Here is a 23,774-nt window from a genome sequence, read left to right on the forward strand (position 1 = left end):
TACGTGATCCCATAATGCACAATTAACAAAGAAATATAAAAAAAAAATGAAAACGTGAAAAGTTAACTTAGTAAAGCAAGGAAATCAGTTGGAGAGATTCTAGCCCATCTCCTTAATCAGCGAAAGAGATTCCAGATCAAGTCCCTATTTCCTCCTCTCAAAGCCGAAAAAGGAAAGAGACAAATCAATACTAGTATATGGATTTTTTTTTTATCTAAGAGGTGTGGAAAGAATTTGTAAGCTTGCAATGTTCTAAAGTAGGGGAAAAAGGAAACTGGCAATGTAGCATTTCCATGAAGGCTCTGCTGCCATAACAATTACATCATGTGTGGAAAATACTGAGGAGACAAAAAGCAGCTAAACTTATAACAAAAGTATTCTGACTACACCTGCAGTTTGTAAAGAATCCTGCATGGATAAGGAATGTGGGAGATTCTTGAATTATGCATGGAGAAGAAGGCAACATGGATTTACACCTGTTTGTTCCTTTCAGAAAGGTGTGGCGCATTGGATTGCACTTAAACATTGACATGGGTAACAGTCAGCCCTACTTGTGGTTTACAAAAATAAATAAATAAATAAAAAAAACAAAATAAAAAATAAATAAATAAATAAAACTGAAGATAGTACTTGAGTCAGCTGTGGACCTTATAATTATTGTTTGCAGTACTCTCCTATGTACCAGTTGCATCATGGATACATCTTTTTTGCATGGCACAGTGGTTGGAGAGCTCCTTTTTTCTCTTGGGGGATGTTATGCATCTATATGGACACTTCTAATAAGGGTTCTTATGAGTACTTTTGTGCCTGGTTACCTTCCTTCTGCCAGCTGTGTGCATTCCCTTTTATGTACCTTGAATAACCCAGAAGAGTGTATAACATATTTAAATGAGCTATATAATCAGCTTTTTTTTAACTGGTTCCCTGCCCCAGTTACTTATCAGTTGCTTGTCTGCTCTCTGTGGCTTTCCTCTGACACTACATTATGGGAGTTAAAGGGAATTGCAGACCCATACCCAATATTGTCCTGCTAGCTGAATTTGTCATACAGAGGTCAGGGAGAAGAGCAATGCGGAAGCTATCAGTTGCTATGCCACATATACTGATGGCAAGGTGTTGATAAGCCCTAACTCTTTCCCTGCATGTGGACATTCTGTAAAGTAGGTTGTGTAAGCCATGAGGTGTGGCCTGTGAAAACATATCCATCCTGTGCCATACGGTGGTTACACCTTGTCTGTACACCCAGACATTCCAGCCTGTTATCTTCCAAATATCTTCACCGGGGCTTGAGGGATCTGTCCTCAGCAGCACTCATCCCCTCTGACAACTCTGTCAAGCACTTGAGCTGTTAACTAAACTCAGGACATCTGCGCTGTAGTCAGGCTTCAGCCCTCAACACCACTAGGCTGAGTCATATTAGTGAATCACTGTGATATTCTATATTTACATTTGGTACAATTAGTAAATCACTGTGATGAACTGCATTTACATTTGGTACAATTATTAAATCACTGTGATACACTGAATTTACATTTAATACAATCAGTGAATCACTGTGATATACTGTGATTACATTTAGTAAATAATTAATGAATCATATACTATATTTATATTTAGGACAATTAGTGAGTCACTGTGATGCACTACATTTAAATTTAGTGGAATTAGTAAATCAGTGTGATATACTGCATTTATATTTAGTACAATTAGTGAATCACTTTTATACGCCACAGGCCGGATTCATTAATGCCTACTCTAAGTGTACACTAAGTGTACACCATTTTGAGTGAATAATAATAATAATAATAATAATAATAATAATAATAATAATAGTGAATGAATGAATTTTGAGTGAATCCTTCTTCCTCCTAATTTTAGTTTTCCTACCGAATCTTTGACAACTTTAAATATCAAGGGAGATTTGTAAAGGTTACCACAATGTGTAGAGTATGTCTACACTTAATCTAAACTTTCTGAGTGAATGGACAGCACAGAAAATGTGGTAGGGGATGTTTCTGCATACAGATCGTGTACACTTAGTGTAGATGTTCATGAATTCAGTCCTATGTTTACATTCAATACACCATGATGTTTCAGTGTAGAATCACAAACACTACTGCAAGCAACAAGAGGTGAGTCAGGGGTGTCTCTACAGAACTAACATTATATTCAATGCACAATGAAGGTAGGAAGGGGGAATGGCATAATATAATTATAATGTGAGAGAAAGGAGGAAACTATGAATGATAAGCACTGTATTTTTAGGGATGGTGGGTACACAAAACAAAAACATAATTTTTTTGTGTGTGTAAAGCATGATGTAAACACAGACAATAAGTGCTAACATATATTATATTGTGTGGGATGGGCAATTACAGTATGTGAGTTATAATTTTAAGTATATGATATGGGGTTACCCTAGACATCAAGCTCTATGTGCATGTAATGTGCATTTTTTCATAGGTCCATACGTGTATATTAGGCAAATGACTACTAGGGTCCTTATACGCCTAGCCACACAACCCAAATGTGACCCACAAATTTGATTTATATAGGGGGGGATTTACTGACTGCCTCTGTCCATCACAGACATAGGAGGAAGACCAGGGGTGAATTTCTGATTACCCATACATTAGTCCAAGTTGCTCTTAAATAGGGATAGGAGGGAACTCTGCTTCACGTGGGTGGGGAACTTGTTCCAGAGAATGAGAATTCTCTAAAAAGCATATCAGTCTGTCCAGCCTTTCCATTTTATGCTGAAAGCAAAATGTAAGGCTTTTAATCTAGGACTTCTTGTGCTGTTTGTTTTGACTGTATGCAAAGGTTTCATCAAAACAGGGTCCAGGGGTGCCTTGTATGCCAGGCAAAGATCATCTCTCTGAAGTTTGTATGATATGGAGTAAAGATACAAGGCTTTGAGGCAATCAGCATAGGACATTGTGTCTACTTCCTGCATTCTTTTTGGAAAGAGCCTTTGGGGATGTTCCATTTGCTGCATGAGTCTGGTCAGGTACTCACTGAAGAAGGCATTATACTGTATGGACAGTGTAGACTTAGACAGTGAGCACCACATTGTACCACCTTGTAGAAGTGGGGGGACCCAAGATATGGCACTAGTGTATATTACAAGGAACGATATTGTTGGTGCAAAACTAATACATGATAGTCTTCCTACATGTTCTGATTCATGGGGATGGTATAAACGTTTAACAGAGGTTACTGCTCTGTGATAAGGAGGCCTGTTAATAGGTTTAGTCCATAGACAACAAGCACTGGCCAGCCAGTTTCATAGAAAAGCTACATCATATAGCACAAGCCATGCTACATGATAGAATATGTTTTTATGAGGCCTGCCTACCTTCATAAAAGGACATAATTCTGCCAGGAAATAGATTTAGCAAGGAAGCCACAATAGTGGAAATATTTGGAATGGCATGGAAATCTAATCAACAGCAATCCTTAAATTTGAAATGACAATATATTGTCACTATTGGCAGAAAACCACAAACACATTTAAAATGGCATTTATGTAGGAACCACAGATATGAAAGAATCAAATCAAACAGTGTGGCCACAAATGTGGCATTTCTGAAGGAACCACACATATGAAAGAATCAAATCAAACAGTGTGGCCACAAATGTGGCATTTCTGTAGGCATTGCATATAAAAGTATGGTGGGGTTTTGTTTTGAAATTATGCCTCAAATGAAGGTCAGGAAATTTTTTTTTCAATATAAGCACTTATCTTTAGAATTTGTCGTTACCGAAGCTTCCAAAAGTAGGGTGTGACCCATCTTTCTTTTTTGAAGAGCATGTCTGGTTTCACAGTCATGCTTTGCTAAAAACATGAAAAAAAAAGTATCAAGTGTCCATGTATTTTGTTAGAAGTGTGTTTCTTTCTTTCCTCTCGGTAAGGTAGAGCATCATGATTTTGTATCAGAAACATTTTTATCATTCCATCCACCAACCAATCCATCCATCTTTCTATGCCTACTTATTCCAGTTCTGACTAATGCAAGGCAGTGGCAACCATAAAAAGCAATGGCACAAGGCAGTACCAGCCCCCAGCCCCCAGCCCAGGATGGATACTGAGCCCATCACAAGGTACACACTCACATACTTACATAGGACAGTTTAGAAATGCCGCTTCATCTGCCAGCATGTGTTTGGAAAGTATAAGTAAAATGGAGATCCAGGTAAAAAAAAAATACAGGGACACAGAGGGCGACATGAAAACCACACAGCTGGAATCTCTGTTATGAGTGAACCTGCACTCTTTGAGGCTATGAATGATCCTACAGTCTATGAAATTCTTTGTCAAAATACAAGCAGTGGCAAAAGAAACATCCACTCTAGAGACCTAAACCTGTATAATCACATTAACAGTGCTAGCTGGTGCAACAGGTACCTAGGTTCATAGGTAGGTACTAGGCTATCGGCTCAAAGGCCTAAGTAAGCCTAGTCAACAAGGTTCCCTGGCTTACACTACCCAAGAAAGTTAATTTCCTGTGCCCCTGTCAAGCAGAGCCACAGAAGTGATCCCCAGGGTGTATTTCCTATTTCCCATCCACTCATCAAGATTTTTCTTGAAGAGTGCTAATGAGAAATTTTGCTTGACATAGATAGGTAGCTTGTTTCAGAGTTTAGGAAGTCTCTGGGACAGGAATCTATCTCTCCAGCATGTCCTGTTTATTGTGGTGATGAGGTTTAGGTCCCTAGAGCATGTAGCTCAGATGGATTTGGATTTCTTTAGGTGTAGCATGTCCAACAGATCTGGGTTTAACATAGCTTTATATGTTAGGCAGAGATCTCCTCGGAGTAGGCGATATGCTACAGAGTAAAGCTGGTGTTTTTTGAGAAGGTCAGTGTAGGGCATCGGTTTGAGGCCAATAATCCTCTTTGTGAGGTACTTCTGTGGCCTTTCCAGCTGCTACAGATGTCTTGTGAGGTACATTCCAAAAGGGGCGTTGTACTCTATAATGGGTCATACTCTATAATGGGTCTAATGAGTGCCAAGTAGAGGGGAACAATGACCTCTTTTTTCCTGGATGAGAACCCTTTTGTCATAGAGGTGTGCCACATAGAAGGATTTCCTGACTACTGTGGTGATGTGATTATAAAAGGAGAGACTACTGTCCACCTGGGTCCCAAGGTCTCTTATCACACATTCAGTGTTAAGTAGACTGCCATTTATGTGGTAGTTCATGGGTACAGAGTTTTTACCAAAGGGGATAACAATGCAGTTTTTGGCAATGAGCTTGAGACCATGCCTCTGATGCCAGGCATCTTTCTCAGTGAGGCCCTTCTGTGGGATGTCCACATCATTTGGGGACTCGACTATGAATCCTTGTTTGCAGACACCTGTGAACTTAGTTAGCCAGTGGCCTTCTGTGTTAGCCTGTACTTCAGAGAAGTAGATACCAAACAGGAGAGGTCCCAGAACTGAACCCTGTGGTACTCCACTTGTCACTAGTTTGAAGTCAGATTTGGAGTCTGCAACTTTTACAGTGTGGGTTCTGTCAGTGAGCCAGTTGGCAACCCATCTTGTGACGTAAGGATTTATACATAGTTTAGTGAGTTTAGCTGTAATTCCAGAATGGGGAATGGTGTCAAAAGCCTTGGCGAGGTCAAGATAGCCTATGTGAACCACCTTTCCCTCATCTACAGCTTTGGTGACTGCCTCAGAAAAGTCGATCAGGATCAGAAGGCATGATCTGCCTTTCACAAACTCGAACTGGGTGGGGTCCATAGTTTGGAGGCTACCAATGTCTTTGTTTATGAGTTCCATGATGATACATTCCATGGCCTTGGAGACCAGACCCATCAGGCTAATAGTTCAATAGTTCCTAGGATCAGTGGTGGCTCCCACTTTGTGGAGTGGGATAACTGTTGCTGAGCGCCATTCGGTGGGCACAAAGCCTGACATGAGACTATGACTGAACATGCTGCTTAGGTGGGGAGCCAGTTGGTTCTGAAGTTCATGTAAAACGCAGCCTGGGATGTTGTCCAGTTCATAATCCAACTTATTCTTCAATTCTGGAATAGGATCCTCTTAGCTATCAGAGTACTTCCCTGACAGTCTTTAAAAACAGTCTACATAACTGGATGGGTGATCACAAATTTTCCTGTGGGGTGTATGGAAAATTGACTTAATGGGGAATTTAATAGGGACATTATTAGGGCTGAGCTTCTTGATGGTCTCCTTGCCCATAAGCTTAGAGCTATGAGCTTAGAGCTAACTATGAGCTTCACGTGACTATCAAACTAAGCCTTAGTTACTAAGGAAAGCACTATGGAGCAGGGTAGTAAGCACTAGGTAAAGATGTTTTAAGTTTGAATACTAATGAGTGAGAAGTTTCATCTTTTGCAAATGAAGTGCACTCCTCTTTTCCCACAGTGCAGCAACATCAAAATTGACTGATTATACTAAAGAGGAAGGTATACATATGGAGGTGGGGGCTGAGCACATCAGTGGGGTGTGCTTTGCCTTTCATGAAAAAACAATGTCATTGGTAACTCGTCTTTGAATTCCATTTTTCAAACTGGAACTTGCACTCACATTATTTGCAGCCATATGACAGAATAATGAAATAATTATGCCACTCCCTGCACTGTTAAGCTGGCTATATATAACATTAAATAAGAGAAAGAAAAAAAACAGTGCATTTCAATTTTAATAATAAAATAAATCAATTAATTTACAGTTGTTGTGGTTTTGGACTTATGAATTAGGAAAAAAAGTCCTACTAGTGATATCAGAAATGGCAGTAATCCTATCCAAAATTATCACAGATGGTGATTATTGCTTCACTAACAGACAGAGTTCACAGACAAATATGATTTAGTTGAGTAGTGAAGGGACTGTGCATGCAAAGGCAATTCCTGTGTATGCTGGGGTTACTGGTACCTGTTGTTGTAGCATGTAGCATTGTTAAATCCATATGCCAGTACAATGTGGCAGTTATGGAGTTTGGGAGCACATGTGTTAAAAAGCACAAATGGGGGCATGAATATTAGTATAATCAGGACTAATGGGGCTACAGTTTATATCCATACTTTTCAACCTTTCAGCTTTCAAAATCAGAGCAAGGAACCATCAAAAATCACAGAAGAGAGTCTAAAATCATAGCACTTAAATTTTGCTTATGCATAAATCTGCGCCACCAAACGTTGGGTAATAATACATTCATTTGCCTTCTTAGGGTATGCAATAAGTAAACTTAGGACCCTTGTTGTGATAGCAGATACTCAACTAAATAGCTGGACCAGAAATGTATCCTTGGTGAACTGTGGCACGTTATAGCTGCACACTTCCATACTCAGTGGTTACATAGAGCATGGCTGCTAACAGCAATGCTTTTAATGCATTAAGTTTTAACAGCAACACTGCTTCTACATAGCTATTAAATGCACCATCAGCTGTTGAACAGGAATTGCAAATGTGGGGTAACCTAGATCACTTTTTGCTAATCTGGTCATAGAGTAGGTAACATATTAGTATCCAGATCTTGTTATCATATGATCTCCTCTTAATGTATTATGTCTACCAGGCAGCCTTTCTTCCATCCTATCACTATTAATGCTCCTTACCTCTAACAGCTTTAATGTAGGCGTTACGTCTTTTTATGTCTTCCTGGTTGAAATATTCTTTTAAACAGGTCAATAGATCATAAGTTAAAGGAACACATTTCTAAAGAAAGAAAAGAAAGATCATAATTTTTGAACAACATTTATTTATGTAATATTTTTATTATTTGTTTTATGCTGACATCATTAATTAATCAGTTCCCATGTTTTGTTAGATTGAATTTAATTTCATGTGATATAAATATATAAACACTATGGCTGGGATTTATAGATAAGTTGTAAACTACTCATACTCTGGCCAGTTACCCACAGGTATTACTGTAGGTTCTACTATGATAACTGCTACAAATTAGGTGTTGTTTTTTTGTATAATGGTTCCAGTTTTTAAAGAGGTTAATTGTGATCCAGTAAGAAGACGAGCAGAGTAGAGACAGGCTGGGATGCAGCAAATTGCACAAATTGCAAACTCTCATAATATCAAACGTACCGGACCTTGAACTGCTTTTTCTGAAATCGTGGTAGAGTGAAGAATGGGATATTTGCCCTTTCCTCACTGTAGTGCGATCTCAGAGTTGGAATATATATTTAGTGGGAGATGTTCGAGGTCTGCAAGCACTGTAGCTAAATTAAATGTAAATGGCTAGCTCTTTGTTGTTGCTCTGTTGTTGGTGAGGCTCAATATCTGGTAGAGCCATGGCTAATGATGCCCATAGAGAGCTCACAGAGCATTGCTGAATTCCAGTTCAAAACAGCACATGCAGGAACTAATAATATCATTGATCATGTGATCCTATGTTGTGCCATCTGTCTGTCTTGACACTTTGGACTTTGGTTATTAGCTTTAAGGCAGATCTGAGCAGGCAATATTTTCAGTTTCTCCAGCACATGAGCTACTCTCTCCCTTAATGCGCTGTACTAACCATATCATCTCAGATCATGTTTTTCACCTTTTCAACACTCTGAGCAGTTTTTGTTTAATTAGATAAGTGAGCCTTTTTTTCTCAAATTTCCTGGGGCTGTTACCTTCTTTCCTTCCTGAGCCTGTTTTCTTTCTTCTCATTTTATTATATCTTTAAAAGCATTCTCCTCTTTCTCATTTTGTTTTTACATATGCCTTCCTAATTATATAAATGGTTTGCACTCTGTATGGATGTTGTCTGATGGGATTTCTTCTATGGAGAAGGCTTCAGTGGCAATACATGCAGACATAAAATCTCACCTTGGGATCTGCACTAGCAGTGTAGTTACTGCTTAGGTCCTGATCACTTGAATACTAACTGCAATATGTGCTCATTCTTTGGCCAGCGGGCTGTGATGGAGTAAAAAAAAAAAGTCGATTATTTGGGGCCTTCTTCCAGGTTTAGTATAAGAAATGAGCAATTTCAGTGAGCTACTACTTCCTCAGTTTACCAAAGGTCCTGAAAAACAGGTAGTTAAATCTTCAGAAAAAAAGTCTAAGGATGAAGAGAAGGACAGGGACAAATCTAAGGATAAAGATAAAGACAAGAGCAGAGATGAGGGTCATGAGAAGGAAATAGAAAAGGAAAAGACCCTTATATTTCCCATCTACTTCTGCTTCAGTTCTGAAGAGAGCAAGATTCTTGGAACATTTCCCACCCTCAGTATCGACATTTTTGGAAATATTCTGACCCCAACCTCCTATTCCTTCTTTGAGGAATTCCAACACCATTGTACCCTTGGATCATTTCCCAAAACGAATCTTGTCACTGGGGTCTTGATCCTCACAGAAGGAGGTCTCTAGGTTTTTGACCTCCAGGTACCCTCCACAGCATTCACAGACATAGACTGACACAAGATGATGAGGACCTTTGTGAAGACTCAGATAGCTGTGGGAGTTATTCCCTTCCACTTGACTCTAACGTTGGAGAGAGCTGCCCCATTCACTCCCATTATAGTTCATACTTCTCAGGTATGTATGTCAAATCAGTGGATTTGGAACCAGATTCCCAAATTATTTCACTTTACTATGGATGCAAGGATTCAAAAACTTCATAATGAATACTTTAGGTTGAAGCTTAGTTAACCAAATGGAGTCAAAGCATTTCCAGTCCCGATGGAACAAAATAAAAGAAAAGCTAGACTAGTTTGAGTCTGATAAAAAATTATTTATTTCTCAAATTATAAAGCCAGAAATGTGCTATTTTTGAGATTCTTTGATTGGCATTATATAGACAGATACTTTTATGCTTCCAGTTTGCATATATAGAGTACAAAGAAAACTACACAAAAGCTTTTTTTCTCAGATTAAGTGCTTCTATCATGGTACTGAGCTAGACTAATGTTCTTTGGTAACTACAGCTCATCTTTGCCTCTAATTTGGTACCTTTGTTCATACTTTTTAACCCCTCCCCACTGCCGACCAACCATGCATCAGTATTCCACAACCCGTCAGTTTATTTTTCCCCCTTTGGGGTGAGCGACAGGCATACAGACTATCATCAACACATCATGGATGTTTTCTTATTATAGTCCTAACTTCTTCTGAGGGACTAATATTGCAGATGTAAAGGATTACAATGCCTTTCCCCGTGGATATGCATACTCATGTATATACCATATGAAGATCATCATGCAAATGCAGCTAGGTAGTGCCAAGCCCACCCATATACTCCATCTCGTACACATGCCAGCAGTGCATTGATCTGGACAACCTACCTTCCCCCAGGAATGGCTGATCAGGCATTCACCACTCACTCCCACCTTCCAATCTTAGCTTCTCTGTATCTGGCTGTAATGGCAGTGGTCCTTTGGTTATATGTGAAAGTGTGTGTTTTGCTCACCAGTCTGTTGATTTGTAAATGACTTCCCACAGGATGATCATGCCAGTAAGATTACAGTTTTTTTTTTTTTTTTTGTCTTGGCTAGATCATACGAATAATGATTAAAGATATAGTAGAAGAAAGATTTCCACACAGGGAAATCAACAATGAAAAAAATAATTTTCAAGCCTTAGATTGCTGGTCAGGTTATGGAGCAGTGGTATTTTAAGTATAGACCACAGCTACCACAGTATTTGATACTGTTTAGTGCAGCTGCACATTTTATTTGTGCAGTAGTAGATCCAAACTGTTCAAATATTACTAGATATGCAAAATTTAGGATTGTTATTCTTTTTTTTTTGGCATCCCAGATGTAAAGTATATATTTCAGCCAGAGGTTAAAGGTCTGGCAGTTTATTTCTAATGTTTCAGTGAAGTGATGAAAATGAACAGGACCTCACAAGGATGGAATGCTTGGGCATCGTTTATAATAGGAAGTGCATTTCTGGACTTCCCCCTCCTGTTATTTGAAATGAAATTCTTAAATTAATCAAATCATTAGCAGTTTCCGAAGCTGACATTTTAATTTAAGTTATTAAAATCACAAAATGTGCATGCCACCAATTTTATTTTCTAATCAATACTGCCCAAGTATCTTTAAAAATCTGGAATGGTTAGATTCGGTAATTTTCAGAATATTTTTTTCTTTTCATGTTTCTCATATTCACTAGTGTCAGAGTTCACATTCTTCTTGGTTACTACGTAAATGACTGTATGGGATACTGGCCTGAATGTACTTACTCCTCTCGGTCATTGTCCAAAGAGGAGAGGAGAGGCAAGAGAATAATCTAGCATAGCAGGATTGTTGGTACTCATACAACAAGATTGGGTTGGGTATTCCCTGAGGGAATAAGGATTAACAGAGTTTCACTTTCCTCCTGGGACTCAAACTGAAATGATTTCTTATAGACTTGACAATTATTTATATGATTTTTTTTCATCAGATTTAGTCTTTTCACAGGTTTGCTCATTTTTCCTAATTAGGCCTATTTATGGGTAGGTACATTATTAAACAGAAAAAATGAACAAGCACAAGAATCTATCTAATTCCAACCTCACCACCACGAGTATTGTGGAAAAAATAAAATAAAAAACAGCGAAACTAGTGATCTTAAAACTTAGTTGATAAGCTCAGTCACAATAATTTCCAAAACTCATGAAACTCAGGTACTGTTCCAAAGCAACAACACGTTATTCTTCACAGACAAGCGATCCACCATAACAAAAAATCTGAAACCTTTTAACAATGTTAAACACATCAGCTTTTATATACATAGAAATAGATGTGGAAATATACATATTCCCCGGGATTCATGAATCTTGCGCCAGGCGCAGGTGTAGCGTAGGCGATATAATGCCAAACATGGCCGCCGAGCGATTCAGGTACGATCCAGTTCCACATGCACTACCGGCGTATGCCAGATCTGCGCAGCCCTCGGCTTAGATATGGTAATCACCCCGTGTGCAGTGCCGCACCATGCAAATGAAGGTACATAGCGATTCATGAAGTGGTGCAGGCATAGCGTAAGCCCACAGAAATGTAAACCAAAAAACACGGTTTACATTTTTCCAAACAGAACATCGGAGCTATGAAAGCGGACCAGACACATGTATTACAAAGTTAACATATGCCAATGGCTAAATATACAGCCAATGGCATAAGAAAAGATGCACAACACCTAAAAAAACAACATTTAATGTCATGTCCACAGTAACGCAAAGTACAACCGCAGGGCATGTGTGCGCAAATGGGAACACAAAGAAACTATATACAAATGTCATAAAATCGCAATGTAATACAAATCATGATTTCACCATAATACTCAGTGGTATGCATGGTACATCACAACCAAGCTGCAAGGGTTGCTAAGGGTCTGTGATAGTGTTCGGTGCGGTAACTAGGAATTAGTAGTCAATGCCATGCAAATGAGGCAGGTAATAGTGAATCACAAACGTCCCGCCAGAATAAGGATGTACCATACGGCGCAGCGCTACAACACTGAGGAGTGGCTTAGAGGTATACATGACATCAGCAGTGGGGTGTGCCACCGTAGCTGTAAGCACATTGGAGCAATGCAAATCCGGCCTGGCTATTGCTAAGCAAAGCCACAGGACAGGGGTGGGGAGGTAGGTAGAGCATTGTTTAGCTGAGGGCACATATGGTGCCCGAAAGCACATATGTACGGGGAGGAAAACATGCCCGAAACCCAGTAAGCAGACGCACGCGCCATGCACCATAGCTCAAACAGGAAGGTCAGGGGAAGAAAATAAGGAAATGCCGCAGTGGGGTAATTGGAGTACAACTGAGCAATTAACACCTATTAGCTCACAGCGGGCAATCGACGGCAGCTGACAAGTCTGCTCACAGAAACCTGCAAAACAGGATAGGGGAGGTGTCGGATTGCAAAGAAAAGAGAACTGTCATAGCAGAGCAAAACAAACCTGCAGTAGACCGGCCATAGGACACATTACGCAAGATAAGCCAGGTGTAGGAAAGCACAAATGAAAGCAGGCTGCTGGATGCATGCCAGAAAATGGGAGGTGAAACATGAAGAAATGTAAAGGGAAGGGCAAGAGGTAATCCACAGCAGCCAAATGTAATTCAACACCAAAGGCACCACAATAGTAGTACCTGTCATAAAACACATAAGATACCCTGTAGCTACGATCGTACATACACACCCTATGACATCATCGGTGTTCACAGCACAATAGTATAAAGCGTGAAAGCACCCTACACACACCTGTGTATTCCCAAACACTGCACCATAGGTGTAAACATATGGGGAACTTTTACAATGTACATGTTGGGAGCTGCCATAGCTGTGATTCATCACCATGTGTTAGAGACTGACGGTGTTGTGGAGGATGATGCTGACAACCACCGCAGGCCCCAGAGGAGGAAAAGAGTGTTCAGACCAAGGGTAACCTACCAGGGGCTACATGATCTAGAGATAGTAGAGCATTACAGGGTGGACAAGGACATCTTACAGCAAATAGTTGAGCTGTGCCAGCCACGCCTGAGATCCAGAAATAACAGAGGGGAACCCATCCCAGTGGACACGAAGGCATGTGTAAGCTTGTGAATACTAGCCACAGGTACCTTTCAAAGGCCAACTGGAGATATAATGGGGATCTCACAGGCATCAACATCCAGGGTACTACACCAGTTCCTGGATACCATGTTACCACATGCCAATGAGCATATATACTTCCCCCAAACTCAGGAGGAGTTGGCCAGCAATATGCGTCTCTTCCACCATGTGACACACTACCCGGAGGTACTGGGTGCGATAGACTGCACGCACATACATATGAAGTCACCACCCGGTGAGCATGGTAGGTGCTACATAGACCGCAAGGGATACCACTCCATCAACTGCCAGGTCATGTGCAATGCCCAGGGCATTATCATGGATGTGTGTGCTGGCAGCCCTGGAAGCTACCATGACTCCCACATCTGGCATGCCTCACAACTGTATCAGGTATTTGTCAGGGGGGACATCCCACATGGCCACCTTGTGGGGGATGCTGGCTATACACTGGAGCTGTGGATGATGACTCCCATCAGAAATGCACACACACCCATGCAAGAATGCCATAATGAGGCAGAAGCGCAAACCAGAATCATCAAAGAGTGTGTGTTCAGGATGCTGAAATCACGGTTCCATTGCTTGGACATATCTGGTGGAGCCTTGCAGTACTCTCCAGGCATGTGTGCCCACATCTTCATAGTATGTGTCATGCTACATAATATGATCCTGCGGAAACAGCTGCAGCAGGGACAAAATGGTGAAGGCCCTCACAGCCCACCACAGTTGCCAAGGCCATCACAGGCACAGAGGGATTCAGACCACGAACACCCTGTGCCAGCCCCAGTAGGCAGACGGAGGCATGCCCAATATGCCTATGCCTTGGCAAAGAGGGAACGTTTAGCACATACTCTGACAGTGTAGGCCCCTACGGACTGACACACCTCTCCACCTGCACACACAGTAAAATGGATGGCACACACACGACCACCTGTAAATTGTAATGTATAGGTGGCTTACTGTCTGAATCCTACATAGGCAGCCCTCAACCATTGTACACACAGCAGCTATTGGAACAAGGAATGTCAACACCTGAACAGTACACGCACCTATCAGCATATGTTGGTACTGTGTGTATAGGTTCATAGGTACATCGGTAGGTACACACCCGATTGTCAGAGGCCATTCATCAATCGTGGCAAACAGTGTCTGCTGTCACCACCACATTGAGTAACCAACTGTCGCTCAGTGGAGCAGAGCCAATTGCGGGATCCATGTGTGTAATCACTGTTCCTCACACACTCTGCATGGATTCCCTGGTGTGTTAATGAGGGGCTCCATATAATGTAATCATGGATGTAGTGGCGAAGCATGGGGTGTACCCATGACAGGTATCTGTCATCCCAGCATGCTCCACCTACGGTTGTGTGAAGGTGTAGCACATTATAGTGTGTGGCTCACTGTGACATACATACCCAATGCTGGAGCACATCCATTAAACATCACTTGGACATACCATTAATAGGTCTCATCCATATGTAAACTAACTGATTTACCCATTTGATTGCAGCATGGAGTAACAGCCATAGTACAGTCCACATACAAAATGCCATAACATGTGTACAAATCCCAGATGCCCAAATGGTAAATGCAGTGACTGTCGTGCATGTTCCCGGTCCCACGTCCTGCAAGGGATGTAACGTAATCCCGAAGGCACGAATAATGCATGTTGAATGCAGGTCATCAGATCATGTTTAGCACATGTTAGTGGGAATATGCATTGCCCAGTGCTGGTAAGCATTGTTTAAATATGACTATACGTATATGCGCAAAACAGGGCTAAACTTCTCTGAATATCGCGCAAATCACGGTCAATGATGTCCAGAACAGGTGAAACCAGCATTATTCACCCCTGTACTAATAGTACCTGATCTGAAGGGTAAAATGACCACTGCCAGGAGTAGAACACGCAATCATGTACACAATCACCTAACACTAAGCTACCCAAGATGTACCAACGGCAGGTGTGTAATGTGACAGGTTCAAACACAAACGTGCAGAGTCCAGGTAACAGTATACACCAACATGTACACAATGAAAGGTGTATTCTGCCTGTCACTCTCTCTGTTATATATATATATATATATATATATATATATATATATATATATATACATATACATAATAGAGATAGAAAGGGTGATAGAGAGATATATGTTGATATATATGGATTCACCTATATCTGCAAATATGTAGATAGGTCAACGACATGTACACAACCATGGAAGTACAAATAAATAGGATACTGCCGACTATGGAATGTGTCACATACCGACACGCGTAATCACGAGGCTGAGAGACCGAAAGAACACAGTACTGGAACACTAGAACCATGTGTAATATTATCATGATATTAAGGGACATTTAGTTATCGCTGCCGGTGTTGTGGTCCACGTAGGTACTGTGTTCAACTGTGTTTGTGATTGCCGTAGTTTGTGTATGTGTGTGTTGAGGGTGCCATGTGCGTTTCCGTGGGACTGTAATGTGTGTGTGTGTGTGTGTGTGTGTGTGTGTGTGTGTGTGTGTGTGTGTGTTTGCATTGTGTGTCTGTTAGTGCTAACTCGGAGGTAGATCATTACGGTAGGTGTGGTTATAGCTGGCCGTAGGCATATGATTACCACCTGTCCCACTTTAAGAGGGACAGCCCCTCCCTGGGGAGTTGTGTCCTGACAAAAAATATTAAAAAAGGCAAATGTCCGAGATTGTAGGACATAATTATGTCCCATATATTATGTAATAGTTGCATTAAATAGTTATGCCTGTATCTAAAAAACGGAAATGTTACATGAAACATGATAAGTAGCTGTAGTGCTACAAGAATAAGTATGTATTCAGGATAAAAGTATGTGCTATCCTGTGTACTGACCGTGGGCATGTGTCGGCCTGTAAACATCGATGTGTGTCCTGCAAATGTCCCACTATGGCCATTTGAAAAGGTGGCAACCCATGCCAAAGAGGTTCAGTCACCAACACAACTGCAATGAGTGCAAATATCTGTGACAGAAATACACGGGACAGCTGTCATTTAGTAACATTCCTTTACATATTGCTGTATTTCCGGAGGTATGGAAGTATCAACCTCACCTGCATACTATATAGAAACCAGTTAACAACGGCCCAGTGTATAAGCGCGTAACAACCATAGTTTCAGTTTACTAACTGATAGGTCTTCAATTAGGGAAGGAGCCCACACACATATATGAAATACGTAGAAATGCAGTCCCCACAAACCTGTATATGCTATGTACACCCACCTACATCTCCCACACATGAAACAATAGCAATACAGACTGTAATAATATCACAAACATCCACTCACTCAATTACATCTGCAGAAGCGTTAACATACCTTGTGAGAGACACATTTGTAAAGGCGCCATGTGAAATCGTAGCTGTTGTATAATGGAAAAGACGGCGATGTTACAGGTTTTGTTTGCAATAGTCCCTTATCAGATGGTTGAGATGACAGGTACACTCACATGTAGAACCACATACTCTAGCCGTCACACACAATCCATGGGGGACATGAATCCAAAATATCCATGTCTCTACAAATAGCAGTTGCAATTCCACACAACAAAACACATACATGCCGTCTCCCCGACGGTAGGGCAAAAGGGCAATGCCCAAATGGAGAATTCAATTATACCCCACTGTTGCCATGTAATTGGCAAATGGAGTAGCTGCACAGCTGATGTGCATGTAATAATTTACTCAGGAACACCAACGGCAGGAAACCACATGTTGCAGGTATCGATGTATATAAGGATGACTTGCCAGACATTCAAACCATATGCTCATACCATAGAACCATTTAAACAGTAAAGGTGTAAGAGAGATATTTACAAAAGTTCGGAACGCTAACAAGGTATGTAGAACACTCAGTATGTTAGTGTATGTATAGCCTGTTTTTTATTAATTAAAAGTGTCCGCAATGCATAAAGTGGGAAAAGGTATTATGCAGTGATGTCTTGCTGAGCATAGTAACGCTTGTAGAAATTGTGTGTCTTGATATGAGCCACAAGGTAAACATCACAGACACCACAAGGGATGCTACATGAGGGCTTTAAACAGAACAATTCCACACCACCTACCGTCAGTGGTAGGGTATGTCCAACAAGTACGTGCCATAGCAGGGGATAGTATATGTTTATATACTGCCACAGTAGGATTGTGTATGGGCATATAATGACAATAAAATGCCTAAGGTGGTCCTGCTGTGCAAGTATGCTTTGCATTATGGGATAATATGTAAAATGTGTAATGTACAATATTGTAGGTCGATATGTCAGATATTCTACACAGCATAACAGTTATATCATGCAAACAAAAGGTATCGTCTTTTGGCATGTACAATACACAATAACAGGATACATATGGCTTGTAGTCATGGGACACTGTAACAGCATGATAGCTAATCGAATTGGAAGAGCTACTCAATTAACCATGCACAAAGGACATGTAATAGCTTCACAGGTTCATAGTGAGGTACTATGCTGTCTGGCAAGTCTATGTGTAAGCCCAACTACAGTGTTTACACCAGCAGCACCTCTCTAGGGTAGTGTCCTGCCTGTGAACAGCAGAGCCACGTGTTACCTGCACCTCTGCACAGTACAGTCACTGCAGTGATCCCTGGCATACATGTGTGTCTCCCATCCACCAAGTGAGGTATCTCATAAACAGTGCTACTGAGTGTCCCTGCGTGATGTACATAGGAATCATGTTCCAAAGCATGGTGAGTGTCTGGTTAGGGAATGTAACCCTCAAGAACATCCCACTCATCGTTGCATTTGTGCACATATCCATGAGCATGTTGCTCTCAGTGGCTTTTGCTTATGTCGCTCATGTGGAGTATATCCGTGAATATTGTTGTGGACATGGGCCGTGTATGTTCAGCAGAGGTCACTCCTGAGTATGCAGTATGCAAATGTGTACAGTTGTGGTGTCCGTAGTACTGTCACATACGTCAACCTTCGGAGCTCAATAATCCTCATGGTGTGTTAATGTTGTGGTATGTAAAGCCGTTGCTGTTCTGTAAGGTACACCCTAAACGGGGTGTTGTACCCTTGAATGTGTGTATACGTCAGGAGTTTAGAGGTACAATAGGTGCCTTTGTTCCAGCTACAAACCCAGTACAGATAAGGGTGGCCACGTAGAAGGATATCCACTCCACATTGGCAATATGGTTATCAAAGTAGTGGGTACTACATACGTGTGTACTAAGATCCTGTATAATGTCACATGTATGTAGTGGGACTACCACCTATGTGATAGTCAGTGGGTGATTGGTGTAATCCAAAGGGGATGTTCATGCACCATGTGTCATGCAGCTTGAGGCCATGTTATCAACATCAGGTATCCGTCACAATGACACCCTTATGGAGGGAGTCTGTATCAGCTGGTGGATCAATCATGGTGCCTTGTATGCAGTTGTCTGGAAACCTAGTCAGGGAAAGTCCCTCTGTGCTAGCCTGTATCTCAGGGAAGGATATACCGAACACGAGGGGCCCTATGACTGAGGACTGTGGTATGCCAAGTGTAACTGAAATACAGTAGGTACTACGGTATGCTACCCTCATTGTGTGGGTCCTGTCCATGTGCCATTTTGCATTACATCCTGAGACGTAGGGGTCGATGTGCAGGTGGATGTGTATGTTGTCAATACCAGAATGGAGAACGGTGCTGAAAGCCAATGAAATGACAGTGTAGGCTGTGTGGACCCCCTTACCATCATCAACTACCCTGGTAACTGTATCAAAGGAGTCCACCAGGTGTAGGAGCCATGGTCTGTCCCTAACAAGTCCAACCTGGGTGGCATCAAAGGTCTGGAGCCCACCAATGTCTCTGTGAATGACTTCCATGATGATGTGAACCATAGCCTTGCAGAACAGTCCAGTCAGGCGTATAGGGCAATAGTCTCTCTGGTTCATTGTGGCGCCACCTGTATGGAGTGTGATAACTGTTGCTGTGTGCCATTCAGGGGCCACAATGTCTGATACAAGGCTATTAGTGAATCTGGTGGCCAAGTGGGGAGACATGTCATTCTGAGGTTTGTGTAAATCACAGCCTGCGATGTTGGACGGTCACATGGAGTCTGTGTTCCAGGCCTTAGAGAGTGCAGGTTGGAACTGTGTAGTTGTGACTGCAGGGACTCCGCAATGCTCCTGCATGGATTATGGCCCTGTAGGGAGTGAGAGGGTGTAACATTAGCATTGAATCCATCCGCCAGGATGTTGCCAACATCACTCGGTTCTGTAATGTTCCTGAGTAACCGTCGTATGTCAGAGCAGATGTGGGTATTGCCATTGACTACTGACATACCTCCATAATGCTTTGTGGTACACCCTGGAATGTGTCGCAGTAATGTTTACGTAGTTAGGTTTGGAGGATGTGCTAAGGGATCTCAAAGCCCTACTGAGGCTGACCAGTGAGCTACCCTACCCATGGGATTGTACTCCACTTTGCAACAGCCGCCACATTTTGTTGAACATTATGTCCATGGAACTAGACCCCCAGAGTGGCGTCCGTTATCTGGTGGGTACCATCATGGCTCTGTTTGGAATAGCATGATCCATGCAGTCGTGTAAGTGCTAATGAAGTGCACTGGGGTATGTTTCAGTGTTTGTATGTGCATTGTCCATCTGCACGGGTGTCATGACGTTTACTACTGCTGTCATAAGACGTCTGTAGTAGGCATTGTACTAATCTTGTACTGTGTATGCCATGAAGGGTGTGGTGCCGGGATGTGGATAAGGGTGATTAGCATATGTTCGGAAACTACCAGCGAGGGGATAACCACAGGTATGGAACACCAGTGACATGTTGGTAATGTCCATGTCTAGGATATTGTTGGTCTTGGTGGTGGTGTGTATGGGTTGATCCAGCCGAGTGGAGGTTATGAATCCTGGACAGCGTTGGCCTAATGTGTCAGTACATGAGTAGCTATCCCAGTTAAGTGTGGGGTAGTGTCAGTCGCATATCAGTAGTACCTGCCTGAACCCTACTGTCCAGTACACCAAGAAATGAGGGCCGGTAACCGTGGGGTATGTTGTTGAATTCGTAGCATGTTACAATGTGTATAGCAGTTCTAGCCACAGTTAATTGCACGTGGATCACCTCTGATGTATTGTGCTAAGTAACCAGCCAGGAGGTGTGTACAACATAGTGAAATATGGACACACCTCAGCTGTGGGTGTTCCAGTCCAGGTTACATGACTGAAAGGTGTGGTCTGCGTATAACCTGTCAGTGCAGGTGTGCTCTGCGGAGCCTAGAGGCAGGTCCCAGTCACTACAGAGATATTGAAGTGGTCCATTATAAGGAGTGGCTTGCCTGCGTGCATCAGAGATGATGTCAAGTATTGAGTCACATGACCCCATGTTTTGCTGCCTGTTCCCATTCTGGTGGTGAATGTTATTGGAAACTGTGCAAGACAGGCAGTAAAGGAGCAGCAAGAGCCTTACATGTTGTCTGTACTCCCAGGGCTGACAGGTGCAGGTCATCTGTGCCAAAGCGTCGTGTTTTGTTGACCATGTCATTCAAAGCAGACAGATACTGGATGCCTGTGGAATGACAGCAGAAGCATAGGCAACTGTTGAAGTGAAACAGTCAGTTGTTGTACAGTGGTATCTAGTCTGGATGAATGTAGAATGCTCCCCAGGGCTTGGCCGATACCTTCTGGGCTACAAGACCAGAGAGCTATTGCATGTCCCTGCACATGTAGTCTGGGAAGTTACATCTCAGGGCAGTCACACTAACATGGAGAATGACAGTCAAATTGTACCTGGTGAGGTGGAGCATGGGTGCATAGGTTATGTTACAGAACCAGTTACCTGACAGCTAGATGTAAGCGACTATCACCTTGTGTAGCCTGCTGAGTGGGACATCAGTGTGACTGCCTACAGAGTCACCTATGACTGGTGTGTTGGGTATGTTATAACACCCTAATGGTTGTATTTGATGGGCACACATGAGTCTGTGGGCTATAAGTAATTGTTGCTGTGTTTGGTGATGGGGGCTGCCTCTGGTGCCTACACAGAGTATGGAGAGGTTCTGCAAATGTCATACTCATACTATGTGTGGCCTGTGGTGGTGGAGATCTTGTGAGACTATGTGATGAGTGGGGTGTGTTGCAAATGTTACACGTCCCCACATGAATGTCAGGTTCAGTCTGGGTTGGTGAGAGCATTACCCCCAGCATGGCTACATATGTGCATCTCCCACAGGCTGTAGTGTCGTATGTTGGGAGGTGAGCATTGACTGTGTACATGAGACAATTGCTCTATTGCCACATGTTTGTGATATTCATCATATAGACAGGCAATAGCACTGGTACGTGACAGTTGGACATGCCTGTATATTCAACCATGTCTCACAAGATATGTGAGCTACGTGTGTACAACAGCTGTTGTACTGTAAGCAAGCTGGAAATGTAAGGACAGACAGTGTACTTGTAAGAAATTAGTTGGAATGGGTGCTATAGTAATTAGTAGCTCATGAAGTGCTCACAAATTCTGAACAAGTGCTGTGCATGAATATGCAATTCAGATAGGGTGTTGGATAATATCAACCCACTGCAATCCACAAGTGGAGACGAGAGTCATAATTGGAGGCACTGCACTATTACCCTGCTGAGTATGGTCTGCAAGTCTATGAACCTTTATCAACGTAGATGTTAGCAGTACAGAAGTAGTTGACAGTACTGATGATTTCACACTGCATAGCATACCTGTGACAGGTCATAGGACATCATCACCCATACCATGTTCCAGCTACACTGAGTATACTAGATGTACCTTCGTATGTCACAGGAGTGTTCTACCAGTGGCCTGTTGACAGAATCAACACGACAAAAGGTGTCGGAGTAACATGTGCATATCACACCAGTGGCAGCTACAGTAAAACAGGGTTAATGTTTTGTACTCCCCCCCCCCCTCATTGTAGCCCATACCACACAGACAAATGGGAGGCATCTGTGTATGTAAGGATGTGAATGGCCATGACCTAGGAGCAATAGCTGTCTCAGTGTTGTGGACAACATACAGAATGGGCTTTGTGGGTGAGGTGTGTGACATATGTGCACAATCTGACAGCTGATAATAGCATTGCCACCACTAGGTGAATAACCCTGTACCCATTAACTACCACCTAGGCAGCAGTCAACATTATAGACACTGTGTAAGGGATGGTGCTGTGCAGTTCATCTCCCTGAGTTGGTGACATCTCCAGGCCTATTAGGTAGTCATACAAGGCACCCATGTCATGACAGGGTGCCATTCATGAGCACATGAGCATGGAGATCATTGGACATGCATACTCAGCACTTGAGTGACCAATATCAGATCACATATCACCTTTAAGGGGTATTGGTCATGCGTGGATGGGCGATACCAGCCTTCACAATCCTCACCTCCACTATGCTGCATGCTGGCTACCTTGCATAAAGACATGTGCTACACTGTGATGTTGGACATGCTACACGTACATATCCTGATCTGAAAGACATACGTCATGGACAGCCACCTTCCTACTACAAGGGTCGCCACATACTGGACAGATCCCTGTGCCATACATGTTACATACTCCCACTATACCATGCAACCCTGTCCATCAAAGCTGCAAATGTCATCTCTGTCATACATGGTGTGATGACCGCATGGTAGATGTATTATTAACTGTCTGGATCAGTAATGTGGCACTGATGCACCTCGCAGTGGCAAAATGACTGTCGGATACAGCTAGGAAACCTTGCCCGTACATGCTATATTTGATAACCATCCCTGCAAATGACGTCCGGCTAGCCATTGTCCCATGTCTATCACATGTGCAAGACAGGTGATCTGTGGCAGGATGTTGAACTGCTGTACAGTGCCGTGTAGATGTATATGGCAAAACACATGCATGTAAAGGTTCCATGCATATGTGTGCATTGTCACTGCTCATGTCCATTAAGGCAGTGTATATGTTGATATGTGACATGTACACAGCATCAAGGTCAACAGCATCTCTGTGGACACATCCAGGCATGTGCTGATAGGTAAGAACACCAGTACAGGCAAACAGACATGCCCACATCAAGACAGCATTCACATGGAGTATGAACAATGTAATGAGGTGACACACATATATGGTGATGATACCCAATGCATAACAGGTGTTACATGTGTGACACAAACATGTCAGTCGTGTCAGTGTCATGATGATTTGCAAAGATAACTGTGCAGATGTACTAGATTTAATACAAATGTATGTGCAGCT

The sequence above is a fragment of the Protopterus annectens genome, chromosome 3.part0 (genome assembly GCF_019279795.1).
Source record: "Protopterus annectens isolate FY-2018-M chromosome 3.part0, PAN1.0, whole genome shotgun sequence".
Classification (NCBI taxonomy): domain Eukaryota; kingdom Metazoa; phylum Chordata; order Ceratodontiformes; family Protopteridae; genus Protopterus; species Protopterus annectens.